The following is a 17,827-nucleotide window of genomic DNA, read 5'->3' as shown; positions in this document are numbered from 1 at the left end:
CCCTCGTCCGTCGTACTAAACGTTCCTAAATGAATCGTTAATCGTTAACGGCGTGGCGTTACGACTCTCAGGCTCGCTTATAAACCGGAAATTCGTTGGTCGAATGTCCAACTGTCCAAATCGTTCGGCAGCGAAGCTCTTCCGGTCAATAAAGTCAGGCCTCGTTTATTGCTAAAAGAGACCTAGCAGGTCCTGGTTGTTTCTGACCCATCATTAAAGCGTACGTTAAGCGCACTGTTTTTTCATTTCGTTAAATCGTTCCGACCTCTGCCCCCTCGACGCTGCTTCTCTCGCTTCTCTATATGTAATCGTTTCTGGTTCCCGGTTCCACCCAGCGAGACTCGTAGGATCGTCGAAAGGTTGTAAACGGTCGCTCATCCAATACGGAATGTCGACTACGAACGGAATAGCCCGGATTCCTGACTTTATTAAGCCTTCGGTTTATGCGGAACATTTTGAACGTTGACCCACGTGCAGCATCGGAAACAAAGCCTACGCGGCTCGGAGAAACTACGAGTTCGACTTGGATTTTCACGAGGAGCATAAAAGCGTGCGCGGGGTTGACCCGCGATGATAAAAACGATTACACTCGAACAAACGACCTGCTCATTTAATCGTCGTAGTTAACGCGTCTCGCGGTATGGTTTCACGGATGAAATTCGCCGTGACAGATTAACGTTTGTCGGTTAATTCTCCTTTTCTTTTTTCTTGCGTTTGCATATGGTGGAAAAAAGAAAGATAAAATTAGAAAATTACACGGAAACCGCAGAGCGTGACAATTCGATTCATTTGTACGCTTGTGCAACGAAGAAGGGACTTTAATGCTATTTATGAGACACAGAGGTCTCGTAGATTTATAGTATTCTATATTGTACATGATATTTTATGGAATAACGGACAATATGAGTATATTGCGCGACTGGTTTATAGGTTTATTAGCTCTTTTATACTGCAGAAGAAAATTCTAACTCGGTTTTTGCGTCTCCGAACCCCTTGGCTTTTTTGCGCCCTTTCGGCTATCCAGTGGATGCAAGCACATTTAACCCGGTCGCGCCCCAAATAATCGTAAAATTTGATAATTAAATTTAATCGCACCTCTTTAATGGCCCTTCGTCGTTGCCATTGTGTTCGTCCACACAGCGTTTACTGCGATGCTCGATTACACGAAGCTTTGAAACATATGCTTTATATACCTCGTCTTCGAACGATGATACGCCATTACGTTTCTGACACGTCATTAACTTCGTTAGTGCTTACGACGTAAGCCGTTGGAGGAACGTGAACTCGCCTAAATCGAAACCGTTGCTTCGCCGCGATAAAAGTTCTCGTAATCGTAACGTTGGAACATTTCTGCTTTTTTCTTTATTTCGTAGCGAATTGAACGCGGTACGGTCTCAACTAACATCTCTTAAAATAGCAGCTATGAGGAACGCAGTTCCTAGTGTACGTTATTAATGTATCATATTATAGTCGGTATTCCATTAGACGGTGTCGGTCGTTGATACAGCGGCAACGTATATTTTCCATGGTATTGGTCATTCGTCTTGAAACACGCGGTCATCGCGCAAGTTGTCGCGACTCGAAGCAGGTTTCGATTAACCGACGCGACGTCTCGTTGATTCTGGCGAAAAATACGATTGAAATTGCGTGTTCGTTTCTTGCATGCTGTTTCACCGTGGCTAGCTGCTTTTTTATGCGGGAAATGAAAGCAGCGTGAAAGGGGATATCCGTTTAAAGCTTGTTGGCAGAAACGAGAAAAGTAAAAGAAAGAGAATAAAGCGAGAGAGAAAAAGAAGGGGAAAAGAAACGATACGTCCGGAACGCAATTTGTACTGTGTCATACAGTCAGGGGTCGTTGTATTAACAACGCGACAGAAAACTTATCGCAACGCTTAAAAGCACTAGCCTGAGTATTAAGCGTCGCGATACTACTCGAGCAATCTTGTCTTGCTAAATGCTAGAGTGCACGTAATTCCATGGAAGATATTGGATAACCCTCGAGTGCATCGTCGACCGTAAACGGGCACCGGGAGGGTTAACTACGTGGAATATATCTTTATCGTCGGTGAAAACGTGCGTATCACGGTGATAGTTCATTTTCGACGTGGAAGAGTGCTTCATCGGGGATCGCCAATTAAAACGTCGTACTGCCAACAATGCCGTAGAATGGAGCCCGCAATTCCGCGCTTCATCGACGTGGGTTTTTGATGGCGGAGACCGCGCCCGCCGTCGAACCTCTGTAACACAACGGGTCCAGGATCACCGTGCGTATATACGCGTGCACACCGATATGGAAACGCAGCGTGTACCAGCGTGACGCGGCGTGTGGTTGTAAGAGTCGGTACAATGGAGCAGAAAACAAGAGACGGTCGGGACTTCAAAGTGCCGGATGTTATGGAGTGAGAACGCTACTGGATCCGGCACAGTCTGATAATCATCTCTACCAAATACTTTGTAATCGTTAATTACGGCGCAGCATCGACGACGCTTTGGGCAAAAGATCAGTCACTCGGTGGTGCGCAGGGGTGGTAAGCAACGAAAGAACGAAGGGTTTTATAGTCTTTTATATCGTAAAGAACGGCACAGATATATGTATATTTCAAGTCCTCTGTAGGCTTCAGATTCGGGTCCTTTTGAGTCGAGCAACCCCTTATTCAGCACTTCGCCTTCTTTAACCGACGGGTATTACCGATTATTTTTCGTGAGTCTACTTTCCCTCTGAATGCACGTTTTCCATTGCGCGATTCTTAATAAGGTGCGCTTTGTATCAAGGGCTCGGAAGCAGCGACTTTTACGCCGGCGATAGGAAAGTTAAATATGTTCAGTTTTGTAAGCGGCGTGATACATTTTTTCCGTTTCAACCATCTTGCGCTCCATTTATTAATTTTCAAGCTTTCGAAATTTGCTTCGGCGAATTATAACGAGACAATGGGAGAAACAGGGCAAGTTATCCAAAGTTATATTTCAACTAAAAGCGCAACTTTCGAGTCAGATTTGACGAATGTTTCTTCCAAGCGAGATGAATTATAAAAGCGGTCTGTCACGACTTCGAAACATCCCGTTTATTTTAAACGCATAAATCTTCGTTCGAGCAAAAGATGGTAGTGATTCAAAAGGAAATAGTCGAATTTATCGTGGATGTTTAAATCGTTGGAGCTGTCAAGTCGCGGCAGTGCACGGTACGTCAAGTTGCGAGCCAGGATCAAATGAGGCGTCGGAAGATTTCGCGAAAATTTCTCTCGAACCCCATGAAAACTGTTCCTTTTTTTCCTGCCGAAGGGGCGTAACGCTCGGGTAAATGAAGCGCACTGGAAAAGGAATCGCCGGAGGAGAGAAAGGCTCTGCTAAATATTCGAATGCTCGAGTGCATTCAAAGTGGTGCTTAGACTCGGTACGCGGCTATCATTCTCCGCTATATTTTAAGTCTTTCTATGCGTGCATTGTCTTTTATCACACGTATATTTCAAGCCATTTCTTCGACGTATATGCATCTCCGTGTAAAATGCGAGGAATAAGCATCGTAAGTGCATTTCATTCTCCTTTATGGTAGAACGAATCGTTTCATTAAGTTGACTGATTTAATTACCACTTATCGAACGCGCAACATTCATTACGATGATGTAAAGCGTGAATAATTATACCCTGGTTCTTTGAATGTTTGTGCGTATGAAGTGTAATTTTTAATTGCCTGTAGTTTCTTCGATGTGTCGTACAGTTGATCGGAGTGATTTATTCGTACGTGGTTTTATCAATCAATTTCGCAGCTTCATTTTGCATGTCTTTAAGAATTATCTTAGTATCGTGGACAAGGGGCCTGGGGTTGCGGAGCATGTGCGTAGTGGGGCTAAGACAAAAGACACAAGGCTAAAACAAAAGACACGAGGCTAAGACAAAAGACAAGGGGTTGCTAAGAGACGATAAACGAATTAACAGCATTGTGAGTTGAGAAGTCAGAGAGTGCGAATTGCGTTGTCGAGATAGTGTTGCTAGCGTTGTCGAGAGAGTGTGGTCCGCGTGAGAGAGAGCATTGGATCCGTGGTAACGAGAGTTGTTAATCAACTATCTAGTTGTCTTAATTATAATATGTTATTGTGATTAGTTCACGTTAAACAACCATCGTTTCCTGTTTAATCCATTTATTGCAAATAAACTAATTGTAGCAAAGATCCTACATTATTATACAGCTTTAGAATTAAACAATTCCTCTAATATAATCCGATCTTATATAAAAAATCACTCGAACGTTTCGACTATCGAGATATCGAGACTTTGATATATTCGTTATAATTCTTTTAACGTTGAATATACGCGATTTATAACAAATTTCATCTCCTTCGATGCTTTTAATTTTTAAAGGTAGGAGAAAATTTAATAGACCGCGTTGGATCATCAGATTCTAATTTCTAGTAGACGATACTTTATATGCACGGATCTAGTAAATTTTTAATTTCATCGGTAGAGCTTTCCTTGGAAAAATTCCAATGCACGTAACACGATTCGGTAGAAGAAAACGAACTCCTCGGTAATCTTTATGTTTTCTTGTTTGTCTTTCCAGCTCGGTTATTACTTACCAGCAAGGATAATTATTATGAGTCGGCCCCTTCGAGCATCTCGAAAACGGTGTAACTTGCGGTCGAAGCTTCCGAGTTTCGCGCGTGCGTTAATCGTAATCGCTTCTCGGAAGATTTCGCCCTATGGCCAAGGCGTGTCGTCTTCGTTGCTCGTTTCTTTGTTTCGTATCGTCCATTAACCGCGAGTGGGCTCGTGCCGTGCTGACCGCACCAGGAAATGAAGACGAGTTATCATCATCGTCTGGAAATTACCGTAGTGCGGTGTGTACAACCCTGTCGCTAATAAGAGCAACGTAAAACGGCGGGAAACGGGCGGAGGGGTAGAGGGGAGAAGGGTGGAATAGGCCGAAGAAACGTCATAAAATCTGAGCAACCACAAAAACCGCAGCGTTGCACCGCTCTAGGTTCAAGTAGCAAGTTCAGTGGCCTTGATAGGCGTTGCAGCAATGTACTCTCTGCGGCTCGTACTCTTTCGAACACGGTATAAGTCGCAGGTGTGTAGGTTTAAAACGAGCCTGTTAATCGTCCGGAAAACTATTAGATGCCTATTTCTTTTAATCCTACTTAAAGATGAGTACTACGCTAATAAATTGCACGCTTTATTTCGCGTAGCTTTTATCACCAATTAAAACGTGTACTTATCGAGGCATCGTTTCGTAACTCTACCAGTTGTGCACGTTTGGAAACGTGTTCGATATTACGTTCGTGGAAAAAAAAAGAAAGAGAAAGATGAAAAGAAACGAAGGGATCGAGGTGTTTATCTGGTGTCTTAATGAATGAAAATGTTACGAGGTGAACTGTATCTCCCACGATCGTGGCTATTCTTACGGCCCTGACGCCTTAAGTCACGACGCATGTATGCGTGTCCGGAAGGTGGTTGAAAGCCGTGTACAGGTGTGCGTATGTATTGACTCGCGCGTTAGGGAAATAGAAAGTATATAGCTGCGCCTGTGAACTGGTAAACGATAATATTGATTGCCCCGTAGTCAGTGGTTTTTCCAAGCTCCCGTAGATACGATCGGACCGATTGATTCGATCGCGATTGTGAGAGCTCATGGTCCCGCACGAGTGACGCTGATTGCGTTCTAAAACGTGTATCTAGCGCGAGAAAAAAAAAAGGAGGAAAAGAAAAACGATGCCGGTGCCCGGTGATTACCGTCTCTTGTAACAGAGTACGCCCCTGCAGGCTATAGGTCGCTAGATGATTTATTGCGCTCGGTCCACGAATTCTCTTTGTTCAGATTACATTTTCGATATTCGCACGACCGCCCACAGACCGCCAAGTTGTTCAGCGGCCTGGGTTTTCACGCGAATCAGGTCAAAGGTAATTTTCCCTGCTACCAGATAGCGTGCAACGTTTTCTCGTAATCAGGATTCGAGCGCGGTTGATTTGGTTTCCCGCGTAATTAAGTTACTACTATCGCGCAAGCTCGTATACGAATCGATGGCGAGTTTCAGGTAGGGTCGGATATCTAGACGCGTCTAGTGGATGCTAATGGACGTCAGGTGGATCGAGACGCATTATCAACGCGTGCATCCTCTACGGGCTGCGTGCACCGCAGGATGCACGTGCACATTCGCATGCATCGACCTGCCGAACCAGTACGACGCACTACGTCCCACTCATGAAGTTCCCGTGAGCCGCGCTACGGGTTTGCCTGTGAATTAGGGGTAGCTTGCTTTGGATTATTACGTCATAACAGTACGACCACCTGGATGCAATTGCCGGTACTGATGCGACCGAACCTGTCGTCCTATTTATTGGTTGTCCGCGAGCGCCCGTATCACACGAGATCGCATTGAAATCTCGCCTAACTGCTTGTTCACGATTTACGCTCAGGCTGCTGTATTTACTCGTTTTTCCATATTTTCCCTCCAGCCACTGTTTTCTCCTTCACTCTAATAACAGTTGCTGGATTTTCAAGGTTTGCTTGCCGTGCTTATTACGATAATGATCGTTGCTACATTTTGAAACATCGTGACAACCGTGACATTCGACTCGACACCGTAATCGTCGTCTAGGAAGTTTCCTGCGCGACGTTCATTTTCACGGCCTCTTGCAACTTCTGTAAAACGCGCCGTAGCAAGTAATCGCGTTCACATCGAAGTGCGTCGGCCCGTATGAATCCTCTTTCCGTGCTCGCGTGACCGATTCATCCGTGTTGGTCGATACCAGGATTTTGTAGCGTACTGATAGACACTCGATGTCTCGGTGCTCGTCAAATTAATGCAAAACACAAGGTACAGCTGGATACGCGCCCGTAAAGAGCATGGTTCGTACCACTTCGAAAAAGGAACCATAAAATATGAAATGTATTAGATTGATAAGGCTCCGGGAGTCTTGCCGGGGTGGAAGAAGGGTGGGAGAGAAAGCAGGAAGATAGGAGACGAAGGGAGACACGAAGAGCATAAACGTATTTACTCTGGCTCAGCATAATATCTCGAGCTTTTATAACCAATAAAAGTTACAGCTGACACTTCTCTCTCTGCAGCGACTGCGATACGCGGACCAATGCACGGACACGCTTCCTTTTTCGCGTATATACGTTCACTCTTACGCGTAGTCTCGTACTCGCGCCACAGCTAAAGGAACAAGGCGATTTATGAGCAACGAGAGACACGGTAACGAGAGTCCCGACCATCGGAACAATCGCGGCATTGTGCTCCCAGATCTCTTTGTGCCTTCCGACTGGTACTGCGCGCGTAACTCGTGACCTACCACTTCTAACGCCTCTTGGTCTTAATTAAATTAAGCCTGATACGCTGAAAGCGCGCGCGTGTCGACCGAGACTCGCTAACGACAAGTTCCTCTGTGCGTTGGAGTTTCGACGCCAGGCATCTTTAACGACTTCGAAAAGGCGTCCGTTGATAGAGTAGCGACCTCACGCAGCGTGGATCAGTGAGTTCCTTTATAACTATGGATTTTATGTCACGATAAAAGTAAACGCGGCGGGTGTCTCGAGGGCGAACGTGTCCTCGCAATTAATAATATTGGACATGTTTCGTGAAAGAAAAGTAAGATACAAGACGATCCTACTGGGGTATATTCCACGCACGATACCCTGAAATCCGTGTTACGATCGTTTCTACGATTCACCATTGGCAGCCGAACTCTAAATACCGCGATAATAAAGATTTTATGAATGTCTATCTCGGTGAGAGGGCTAGCTGGCAATTAGAAATATTCGCTCCGGAGACAGTTAATATCTTCGTTCTACTGGACAACGCGTCCCGACATCCACCGGCGGGAAAAATTTTATCGCCGCGAAAGAAAAATGGAATAAAAGAGTAATAGCCCTGAAACGCGAGCTGACATCGAAATGCGAGTCGTGCAGCTCCGTTAAAATTACGACTTTACCCTTGCTCCTGGTTTCTTCGCTACGAGGAAGAAATCGCTACGATTCCATTCTGTCCCTTACATTGTACGTCGAATGTACGTGGAAACGACAAACGGTAGTACCGGAAAACGATCGCTCTCTCTTCTTCCTCGTTCAGACAGGCGGATCAACGTGAAACTGTCGTCACGAAACGCTGGAGAGCTAGTCCGATCGTCCGCGAGTCTACTTCCGTCGCGCTTTTACGCTGCTTTTACTGCTCGGAATTAATCAAATGGAATAAAATAAGGAGAATGAGTCACGTTGCCAAGTCGAGAATGGGATTTATCGTCGTGCAAAGCACCTTCTGTTTATAATTACACCGGTATGGCTTTACTGCTAATGTTTCGCGTGAAATTGCGATCGATCCGTTCGCCAGTTCCCAATGTACACGCTGTTTATCTAGACACGCGGTCGATATCGCGCGACGTGCTTCTGCTCCTTCTCGTTTTATTGGCGCTACCGCGTTGCCTTACAGCGCGTAATAATAATACATAATACAGGTGGCTTTCGCTCAAAGATGCCGGCGATATGGTCGATAAAACGTCCGTCAGCAAGAAACGTGATTTTCTGATAAATATTAATGCCGTCCTGCTATGTCGATGTCCGTGGTTTCGACCGTGAGATAAAGCTCCACGTTGCTATCTAAATCGGGGCGAAATTATCGAACGACATGGTCTGGCTGCGTACGATTTAATAACGAGAATCGTTTCGATCAATTGGAGATGAAATTGTGTTTGATTGCTGGGTATTGCAGCACGAAGAACCAATTAACGTACAAATTATTGGCGATTGAGTTAGTCGACGAAACAGGGAAAGAGTTCTTGTTGCATGCAAAAGCATAAGTACTACTGTTTATAACTATTTCGGCATTTGATTTAATTCGATAAAAATATTGATATTTTCGTCATACGACTCGGATGTATTTGCGGCACCCATTTTCATCCATTTGCGATTCTTCCTGTTTTATTTATACCAATTAACCATTGCTTTTAACGATATCTGTTAACCGAATATGTCTGCCTGAGATAAGATCAGAGTTGAAAATGAGATTAAAGGCATTCGTACACCGGTTAAAGGGATAAGTACACATTTTATATGTACGTGATAATTTGGAAGCGTGGAAATAATTATGGACGATGGTGTAGGTACGTATTTACGTTCCTCTTGCTACGTGCAGTTACTGTTACCTTGGCTAACTATTTCCTATAAGACTATTAACGATGTTCTTTCGTTCCAAAAGCAATTAAACCGTGAAACAACCTTGGCACAGAGTAATGCCGGGAAAGTAACGATAGGAAACACCCGTTGAAGGGTTGATAAAGGCCGGGTCTCGTAGCTGGTTAACGGGAAATGCTTTATATATCCTATACCCTGGAGAATATCCGAAGAAGATAGCGTTTGATATACGATTTCGCGCCGGTATAAATTAACTCCCGGTGACATTTAGATTAATTGTTCGAGTTCGCGTTACCCGGGGGCCCGTTTTTTAGGGTAAGCAATCGTAATCATTATCGCAGCTGCTTTCTGTTAGCTATTAATATCGAGCGTAGAATCGTCTAGCGTTCGCGACGCGGTTACGAATAAATTGCGAACGAGAAATTAGTCGAACGTTTGACTGTACGTTTCTCCTCGTCAAGCATGCATACGCCATAATTCGACCATTACGCAGCTCGTAACAATGGGATTAATTTTCCAATCGCGGCGGGACGATGTAACGCGATGGGTGGTACGGTCAGATATCGGTATTTTGACGTGGCTTCGCTACTTTCGCCTCGTTTCGGAGATTTTCGATTTAATTTCGGGTTCACGTCGAGGGAATACGTATCCCGCGGCTTTCTCGACGATGCACAAGCGTGCAAGACGGTCATTAGGATAAAACGTTCTCTTTGATCTCGTCACGATCACCGTATCCCGCAGCAACGTTTCCCAAACGATGTCCAAACGTTCGGTGGTCGTGTTCTGTTCGACTCTTCTTCCACGCGTTCGCTCCTCTTCCTATCTTTATTGATATTCGACGGTCTTGGGCACGAATGGGGCTGCGGTAAGGCGCCCGCATTGTGTCAACAACCCTCGACAGAAAACCAGAAGCTGCGAATTATGATAGGGGCTGAAGCACCCTGACGTTGTCATTAGTGGTGGGCGAAGGGCACAAGAAGGGCCAGCGACATAACGAATCTCATCGAGCACGTTTTCAAACTTGCGTCACGATTCGGATAATTGTATCCTGCTGTCGTAAAACTTTCGATTCTATGCTCGTCCTTCTTCTTCTCTGTATTTCGCTGAGTTTATAAATTTAACAACTTATTTTAATCACATTACTATATAAAACGGTCTTGCTCGAGAAACTTTCAAATACAAGGAACTTCAATTACGTTCGTAACGTTTCAACTCTCCGCGTATAATTACCTTTCGATTCGTTTAAAAAGTACGAGCAGCCTGGTGGACGGGTCGCTAAAAATTGCTTACCGTCTCTCAGTCGTTTCGTTTTCTTTCTCGTCAGAGAATTCCCAGCCAACCGACGCCGGGGAAGAGCAATTTCCTCCGGCATATCCGGATTTACGGTATCCTCCTCGAGGATATCGAACAAATTTAGCGCGAAACACGTAACGAACGAGCTTCGCAGCGCTGCGAGCTGCCAGGAGGCAGGGGGTGGGTGGTGGCAGGCATATATATCGCGACGGCAGTTGAAAACTTTAACTACCTCACAGCTCATAACCCCGTTATGACCTCCGTGCCCACCATACAGACGCGCGTATCTTTCTCTCATCGCTTATTATTTTCTTGCCCGGGTCAAGACAAATATTGTCTAGACATTAGTGCCCCGGGAGCTCGAAGCATCATCGTCCGTGTTATTTCAAGCGAAATACTTTCTGGATCCGTTGCACGTTGGATACGATGGATAGGAGGGTTGCAGAGTTAAGCTGAATCTCGAGGGCAGGCCAATTTCGTGGTTCTATCGCTTACCAGACGATGGTCACTTTTGTGCCGATTTCACGTGTCGTCCTTTCGTCGACAATCTCTGATCCTTTCCGTAAGCCTCAAAGGAAGAGATGTTATGTCAGGACTCGAGGGTGATCTTCTTCTTCTTCTTCTTCTTCTTCTTCTTATTTCTCTTCTTTCTCGTTGTATCACCCCTCTCAATGGATTCTTCTCTGATCTCTGCTCGGCGCCGCGCAGATTCTCCGCTTGGAAATAACAAGCTTCCACCAGCCGAGAATATCTTCCGTAAATTTATCGACCGACAGAGTGGAACGGGAATGATGCGTTTATTGTGTACCTCTGAGATGATCTCGCACGAGGTCTATCGGTGCACACGTATTATTGTACGACGAACGTATTCATGAGTTAGACGTGGAACGTTTACGATCCATGTGGTACGAACCATATAACACAGGTATACATAGATAACGTAGTAAAGTTTAGTCGAAGACGTTACTATATTTGTTTAGTCTTGTTTACCTTAAGTCGACACGATATCCATTAATCTTGTAAAAGGGTCGGTTCGTTGGATTCGCGTCGAATGTATTTCACGCGACAGCTTTTCTATCTGGTCTTCGGGGTTTAGTCGGGCGAAACAAAACGTTTTAAACGATGATTCAGCTTGAGACTACCGGGAGAAAGAGACACCCTCCGTCAGTCAAGGAAGCGTCAAAAGCTACGATCACCCCTTGACAGCCACTTTAAAATTATACCGATAATGAAATCCAGCCTCGACCCCTAATTCCTAAGCTAAACCCTGCGGACAGACCGAGGAACAGATGCGGGGACAATGGCGAGTCGATCGTCGGTACGAAATGAATTTAAAGTCGGGATTTAAAGGCCTCGGAAACACAAAACATCTCCCCTTTTAGTGTACCAGCGTACAGTCGCAATTATTACAAGCCGATCAGCCGTAAGAGATATTGTTAGTTCTTCGACGTAGGGGCTGATGCTTGGGGATGGAAAGTGTTAAACGGCGATTCGTTACAAGCTTGTTGGTTGATAGATCACACTAAAATTTGATGGGTTGTAACGTAACACACGACCAATTGTGTCGAACTTGTAAACAGTCTTTTATATCGCCAACATCCAATTGCTTTTTACCTGGAGACTATCCTTCTTATTCGATTATTCGTATCTTTTAAATTGTACATTATTATCGATGAATTAGGATGAACTTTACATAACGTCAGAATGTCTTAACATAATAGATTCAGAATTATGTTCAAGTTCTTAAAATTTGGCAAGGATATGTACAAATCGGTGAGACACGGTAATATCGCGCGTAGGTGCGTAGTGTGTGGTACAGTCACCTGTGGATTCAGATACTTCGGTAGAATCCCAGATCCACGAGCCTCTGTAGAATTACGTGCATACAAAATTGTACGTAGACTCGTAGAAATTGGTACAATCGAACCTAAATTTTAACTAAACTTTAAAAACTCTAGATATATCGATATAGCATCTTGAAGTCTTTAGAGGTCCGAGAGACCTGGAATTCTGTAATTCCGCTCTGAAATCCTCGAAGAAAAGTTAGAAAGTTAAGATTCTGAGAAGTTAGAGAACTCTGATTATTCTAGGAACCTGCGAGTTTTAAACTGTTTGAACAACCATAGCGATCGCAACGACTTGAACGACGCTCATCTGGATTCCAGAGATCATTCGAGTATCTCTGTCGCCTACAACATATTTAGCGTCATTCGTACCAAGTTTCTCGCGCCGCAAAATCTATTCATCGTTTTCAATTACTTCCAAATCTTTGTCATTTTCATTTCGTTCGAAAGGTGGTCCGTACGAAATCTATTGCGTCCGAAATTCTTCCTCTCGCATGTTTCAAGTACAGATCGATTAACGCTCTCGTTGCTCACTTTGGTACGTGTATTCTTTTCAAGCGTCCCTAGACTATCCTACATCAGTGTCGTGGCAGCGTAAACGGGCCATTAGGTGCTTTTTGCGAGCACATGCATAAAGCCGAACGCGAAGCAACGGTGAATGGCTGAGGAGCGCCGCGATTTCCCAAGTTTCCGCGTAAGTTTGTCCTCTCCCATTTGGCGCGGAAGATTTAACACTTCCACTACGTAGTTTACGATATACAGATATATGTATAGTACCTGCACTGGTTACGAGTGGGAGGAAACTGGTGGTATACTGGTTGTAGCTACATATATACGTACAAGCGAGAGGCGTTATGCATGGGGTGCCATTCCGGCGCGCTTTAACACCCGTATATAAGGGTGAAATTACACCTCCGGCCATTCCTGTATTTTCGGAACTTGATTAACGCCGCCGTCCGAGACGATTATGGCACTACGCGATGGGATTAGTTAGGATCGTCTGGAACTTTACTTCTTCTCCGGTAACGACACGGCTAATTTCACGTGCATCCATTATTTTTCGAGTTAATCGCTAATATCTTTTCGCGTACGGCTTGTCGTTGTAAAAATTTCTGTCGATGAAGGTTTATTACGTCGCTGGAAATAATTGGTGGACCGATACTACGAGCGGTTCTATTGCATCGGTCAAACGAACAGAGGCTAAGATGACAGATCATTGGTATAGCAATCAAATAAAACAGTGTAGCAATAAGGAGCGTAACTTTCAAATCACGAGGCGTTATAGGTCGATAACTTAATCATTAGACAAAAATCTACGGATAACAGCTACAGTAAACTCTGTTCTATGCTTGTTCTACTACGGTATACCGTGGCAAACAGCGCATCGCCTATAATATGTCAATAATACATCAAAGAGCAATTTCAAGTTACAGTTCGTTAAATCTTTGATACACAGCTGTCGAAGAAACGAGGTACAATGAAAAGAGTCAGGGTTACTGTCGCGCCAACCGTTCCACGCGCATTCACGATCTTTCACGACAACATAAAATCTTTCATTTCCATTCGAAAATTCGACGTGCGTAAACGGGCGTGCGCATACAGCGTGTGTTGCGCGAAGGTTTTAGCGTTGAGGGGTGCAAGGCGATAAAAATCGCTAAACATTATACAGATTTGTCGGTCGGATTGGTTTTACGATTTTTCTTCGCGCCGTTGGTAGAGAACCGACTGCCACCATGGCCTTCCTCCGTCACTTTTTATTCCCATAATTTAATTATCTCTCGGTTTATAGCACAAGACTAGCTCTAGTGGGTTAGATCCGACGACCATAACGCCCCACATAAATCCAGCCGAGAGATATCACGTTTGCCTCGAAACTCCTCACGGATATTCCCCATAAAGTACATTCTTGGATCAAGAATAGTGCACGCTAGGTCCTCCATGTTGATCCAATTTCTTTAGCCTCATCGTACGAACGAAGCCGCTATTTCCATTATTCAATTACAAAGTTATTGTGCACTATGTGCGGCCCGAACCTCGCAGCTCGCTATTAATCCCAGCTGTATCGATTTTCGAAATTTCGCTTGGATTAATACACCGATAATCGAATTCTCTTGGCATCAGCTTCTCGGAATTTCAACGAGAAACTCGGTCGTTTCGCTATGCTAGAGATAGTCGGGACTTTCCCCTACATTTAGATTTAGATAGAAGCGTAGCAAACGCGGCTGGCTTCGTTTGACGGATTCTCCCGAGCAAAAATAACGTTACCGCGAACGTGTCGCGTTCCCGGAAATATTCTAAATTAGAAAGACCTCTCCGGTGCACGTTCCGCCAGCATCGGGTATGGTTAACATTAAGGGCCAAGCAGTAAAACGTAAACGTAACATTAGGAAGCATAAACGAAGTAAGTTATTGTTTTCCTAATGTCCGACAAACGTGTCGAGATAATAGATACGTTACAAAATCCTATTACGCAAGTCGTAGATACGAAAAGAATCGCTATAATTTGAAAGGAATCTCAATTTCTTCGGATTTTATAAAATCGTTGAATCTACATGGGAAATGGTAAGATAAAAGGAAGAAATGTTGAGCATATTCCTGAAATTCCTCTTCGTAGTTACAATGCCGATCGAATAATAGACAATAATGCAAATCGATCGAGAACAAATTTCAAATACGAAACGTTACGTTTATGCGACTCTGGTTCTTGACGGGTTAAGTTGCAACGGGTGGTGTATCGCTGCACGAATTGCACGGTACTGTTCGACAGTTAATGATCGCAGCACGTGTTCCATACCGCAAAAAAAAAAAGAAGAAAGGAGAATAAAAAAGGAATGTAGTTCACCGTGAAAGTTTCGCACGCGACTGGCCCGATTTCGTGTACAAGCTGAAACCGTGTAACCTTCGGTAACAGTATGGTACGATGGTCATCGTTTGCCAGGTGGTCGTCCCGCGCCGGAAGTAGGATTCTGATATCTCGATGAGAGCCTCCCTTTCGGTACGTATAAACGTTATGGAAATAAGGTCAAACCACCGAGCGCATCCGCGTGGGGCTAGGCTGAAGATCGAGGGTGAATAGTTGGGATGGAGGGTGCGTGGGGTGGAAAGGTGAGCGTGGAGAAGACCGTGAACCGCATAATAGGGAATCACCGTGCGCACCCGGGTGCAATCTTTACATATAAACGTGTACACGATGTCGACAGAGGTACGTTTTTCGAGTGTGTATGGAGGGTGCGGTCGCAGGTACAATAAGCACGAGGGATACAGAAGGAAGGGAAAAAAAGCTAACAACATAACGCGACACAATACTCGTCAGGTTCCGCGTCGCAATTTCTCGGGGATCGGTAACAGCAGGGTGGCTCACCGGCAAACGTTCGCTTGGTAATTAGACAGCACGAAGTTGGACGATCGTTGAAAGAGGGAAAACGTGTTTGCTTTTCTTTGATATAGGTTTTTCTACGTACGTTTAGTATAGAAGTATATAAAAAAGACAGGAGAAGGTTGCGTGGTCAAGCTTATTCGACTACCGATTCATTCGTCACCCGGCATTTTTCTTCTTTGTCCTGGGAAATCGGAGAAGACTCGTTAGCGGAGTAGTAGTTCCTTTTAGATTAAGCGATGTTGCGCGACGCCATGGTTCACTGTCAGCGTATCCGTGCAGAGCAATTTGTTAATTTGAAGCGGATAAGCATCGGCTATTCCCAAAGGGGAGACCCGCTAGTATTCGGGGTGAAATTGCGTATTTATGCCGCGCATAATCCGACCATTCTCCAAATGGTGGCGAATCTATCAATGCCGTCGCATTACCGCTTTCATTTTCCTACGTCGATGGAGACACACAAAGCCGTAAAAAATAGATTCCGTCCGGCCATTTTCGTAGGTCACCCCCGTTTCACGAGGATATCGTTCAATTTTTTACTTTCGTCTCGCGTCCGAGGCCAGGAAGGTCCGTCGACGTTTATTCGCGTTTTTTCCTTCTCTCTTTCCGGTACATGCGAACCGTCGTATAATTGGAGTTCGATCGGCCAACAAAAATACGGACGAACGTCTCTGCTGACAACTGCGGAACAAAAACTCGATCGATTTCTTTCTAATCGACTTAGGAGTCATACGGGAAAGTTCGTTTCTACGAACAGTTCGCCATTTTTCGTTCATATAATGGGGAGTTAATATTCAGTTTACCTGTACAAAGCCGGAAAATTTGTTTCCGTCTAATGTCAGAGACGCAGAAAATATAGAATATTTCCGCTCAAAATATATGTTTTTATCCAACAAATCATATAATACACGAATGCAGAGCGAAGTTCCACTTCGATGGAACGGTCTGGCGATTGGTCCTCGATATCAGGAGCGCGTGGCTCATCGTTTAAATTTTATTCGACGATTACCGCCATTGGCTGCTATAGACCCGAGACGGAGATACGATTTCTTTTCAATCAGCAGTCGAATCCTTACGACGCGAAGTTTACGCTATGCAATAAAGTGCTGAGTCTCTCGGTTCTTCGGCAACGCCAGGAAGTCCTGTATCGTCGAGGATGGAACGAAGAGAGGAAGAAGAAGCAGATAGCGAACGGAAAGTGGCGACGAGTAGGCTTGTGAGACGCGGATGATTGCGAGAAATAAAAGTCGCAGGGTGTGACTGATCGTTTATCTTGCGACAGGGACGGAAGGTTAGGCTAGGTAACGCGTACGTGCGAGAGGAAAATGCGGAAAGGAGGAGGGCGGAGGTAGAAATGAAACCGTTACGCGTCAAGGGATATTAGGGTGATCCGAAGCACCGTACCCTCTCTACCGCACACACGTACCTACACTAAGAAGAAAAAACGTGGAATTTGTACTTCTATGATACTCGTTTCGCGATAACGTTCTCAAGTACCCGTCCCCGCGTTCCAGTCGTTTCATTTCGGCCTTTACGAGACGGCCTCCGATATCGATACCTTGGAACTACTCGCAAAGAAATGTTGTTATTAGGTGGAATTTAATCCTCTTCGGATATTCGTTACTATCGTAAACTTCGTTTTCCTTTAATCGAACGACAAACTGTGAACGTCAAGGAAGAACGTTCCTTACGTTACAATTTACATGTTACGCTCACTGAAACGTGTAATTTTCTAATATGTAGTTGGTGCGTCTCTAATGCCCCTTATTGCAATTACATTTAATAAAATCACACTGCTTATAAATCATCGCTCGAGTCACGCGTACCAGTTACATTAAGTAATTACTCTTAGTCGTTATTAAATTTCCTTACCGTTGTTGTTTCCTTCCCTCTTCTCTCTTTTTTTTTCGCGTGTATCCGATGAGCGCAGAATCTCATAATAATTAGCAGCCGTGACACGGGAGCAATTGCGTTTCGAAATTCTCAGAAGACAAGTACCGTCACTGTGTAATTACCTTACGAGCTAATTAGATTAGCATACGCAGTTGTCGCGAAGTTTTCCATCGCGGCACGAACATATCGGGCATCGGGACACTCTTCGTCCTTATCGGATGGAGTCGTGTGCCACGCGTAATTACACCATTGCGAGAGATAATATGCTAACGAGTCGAGCGCTTTTAATGATATGTG

Source organism: Bombus bifarius, unplaced genomic scaffold (genome assembly GCF_011952205.1).
Source record: "Bombus bifarius isolate JDL3187 unplaced genomic scaffold, Bbif_JDL3187 scf7180000008008, whole genome shotgun sequence".
Classification (NCBI taxonomy): Eukaryota; Metazoa; Arthropoda; class Insecta; order Hymenoptera; family Apidae; genus Bombus; species Bombus bifarius.
This window is presented reverse-complemented; position numbering follows the sequence as displayed.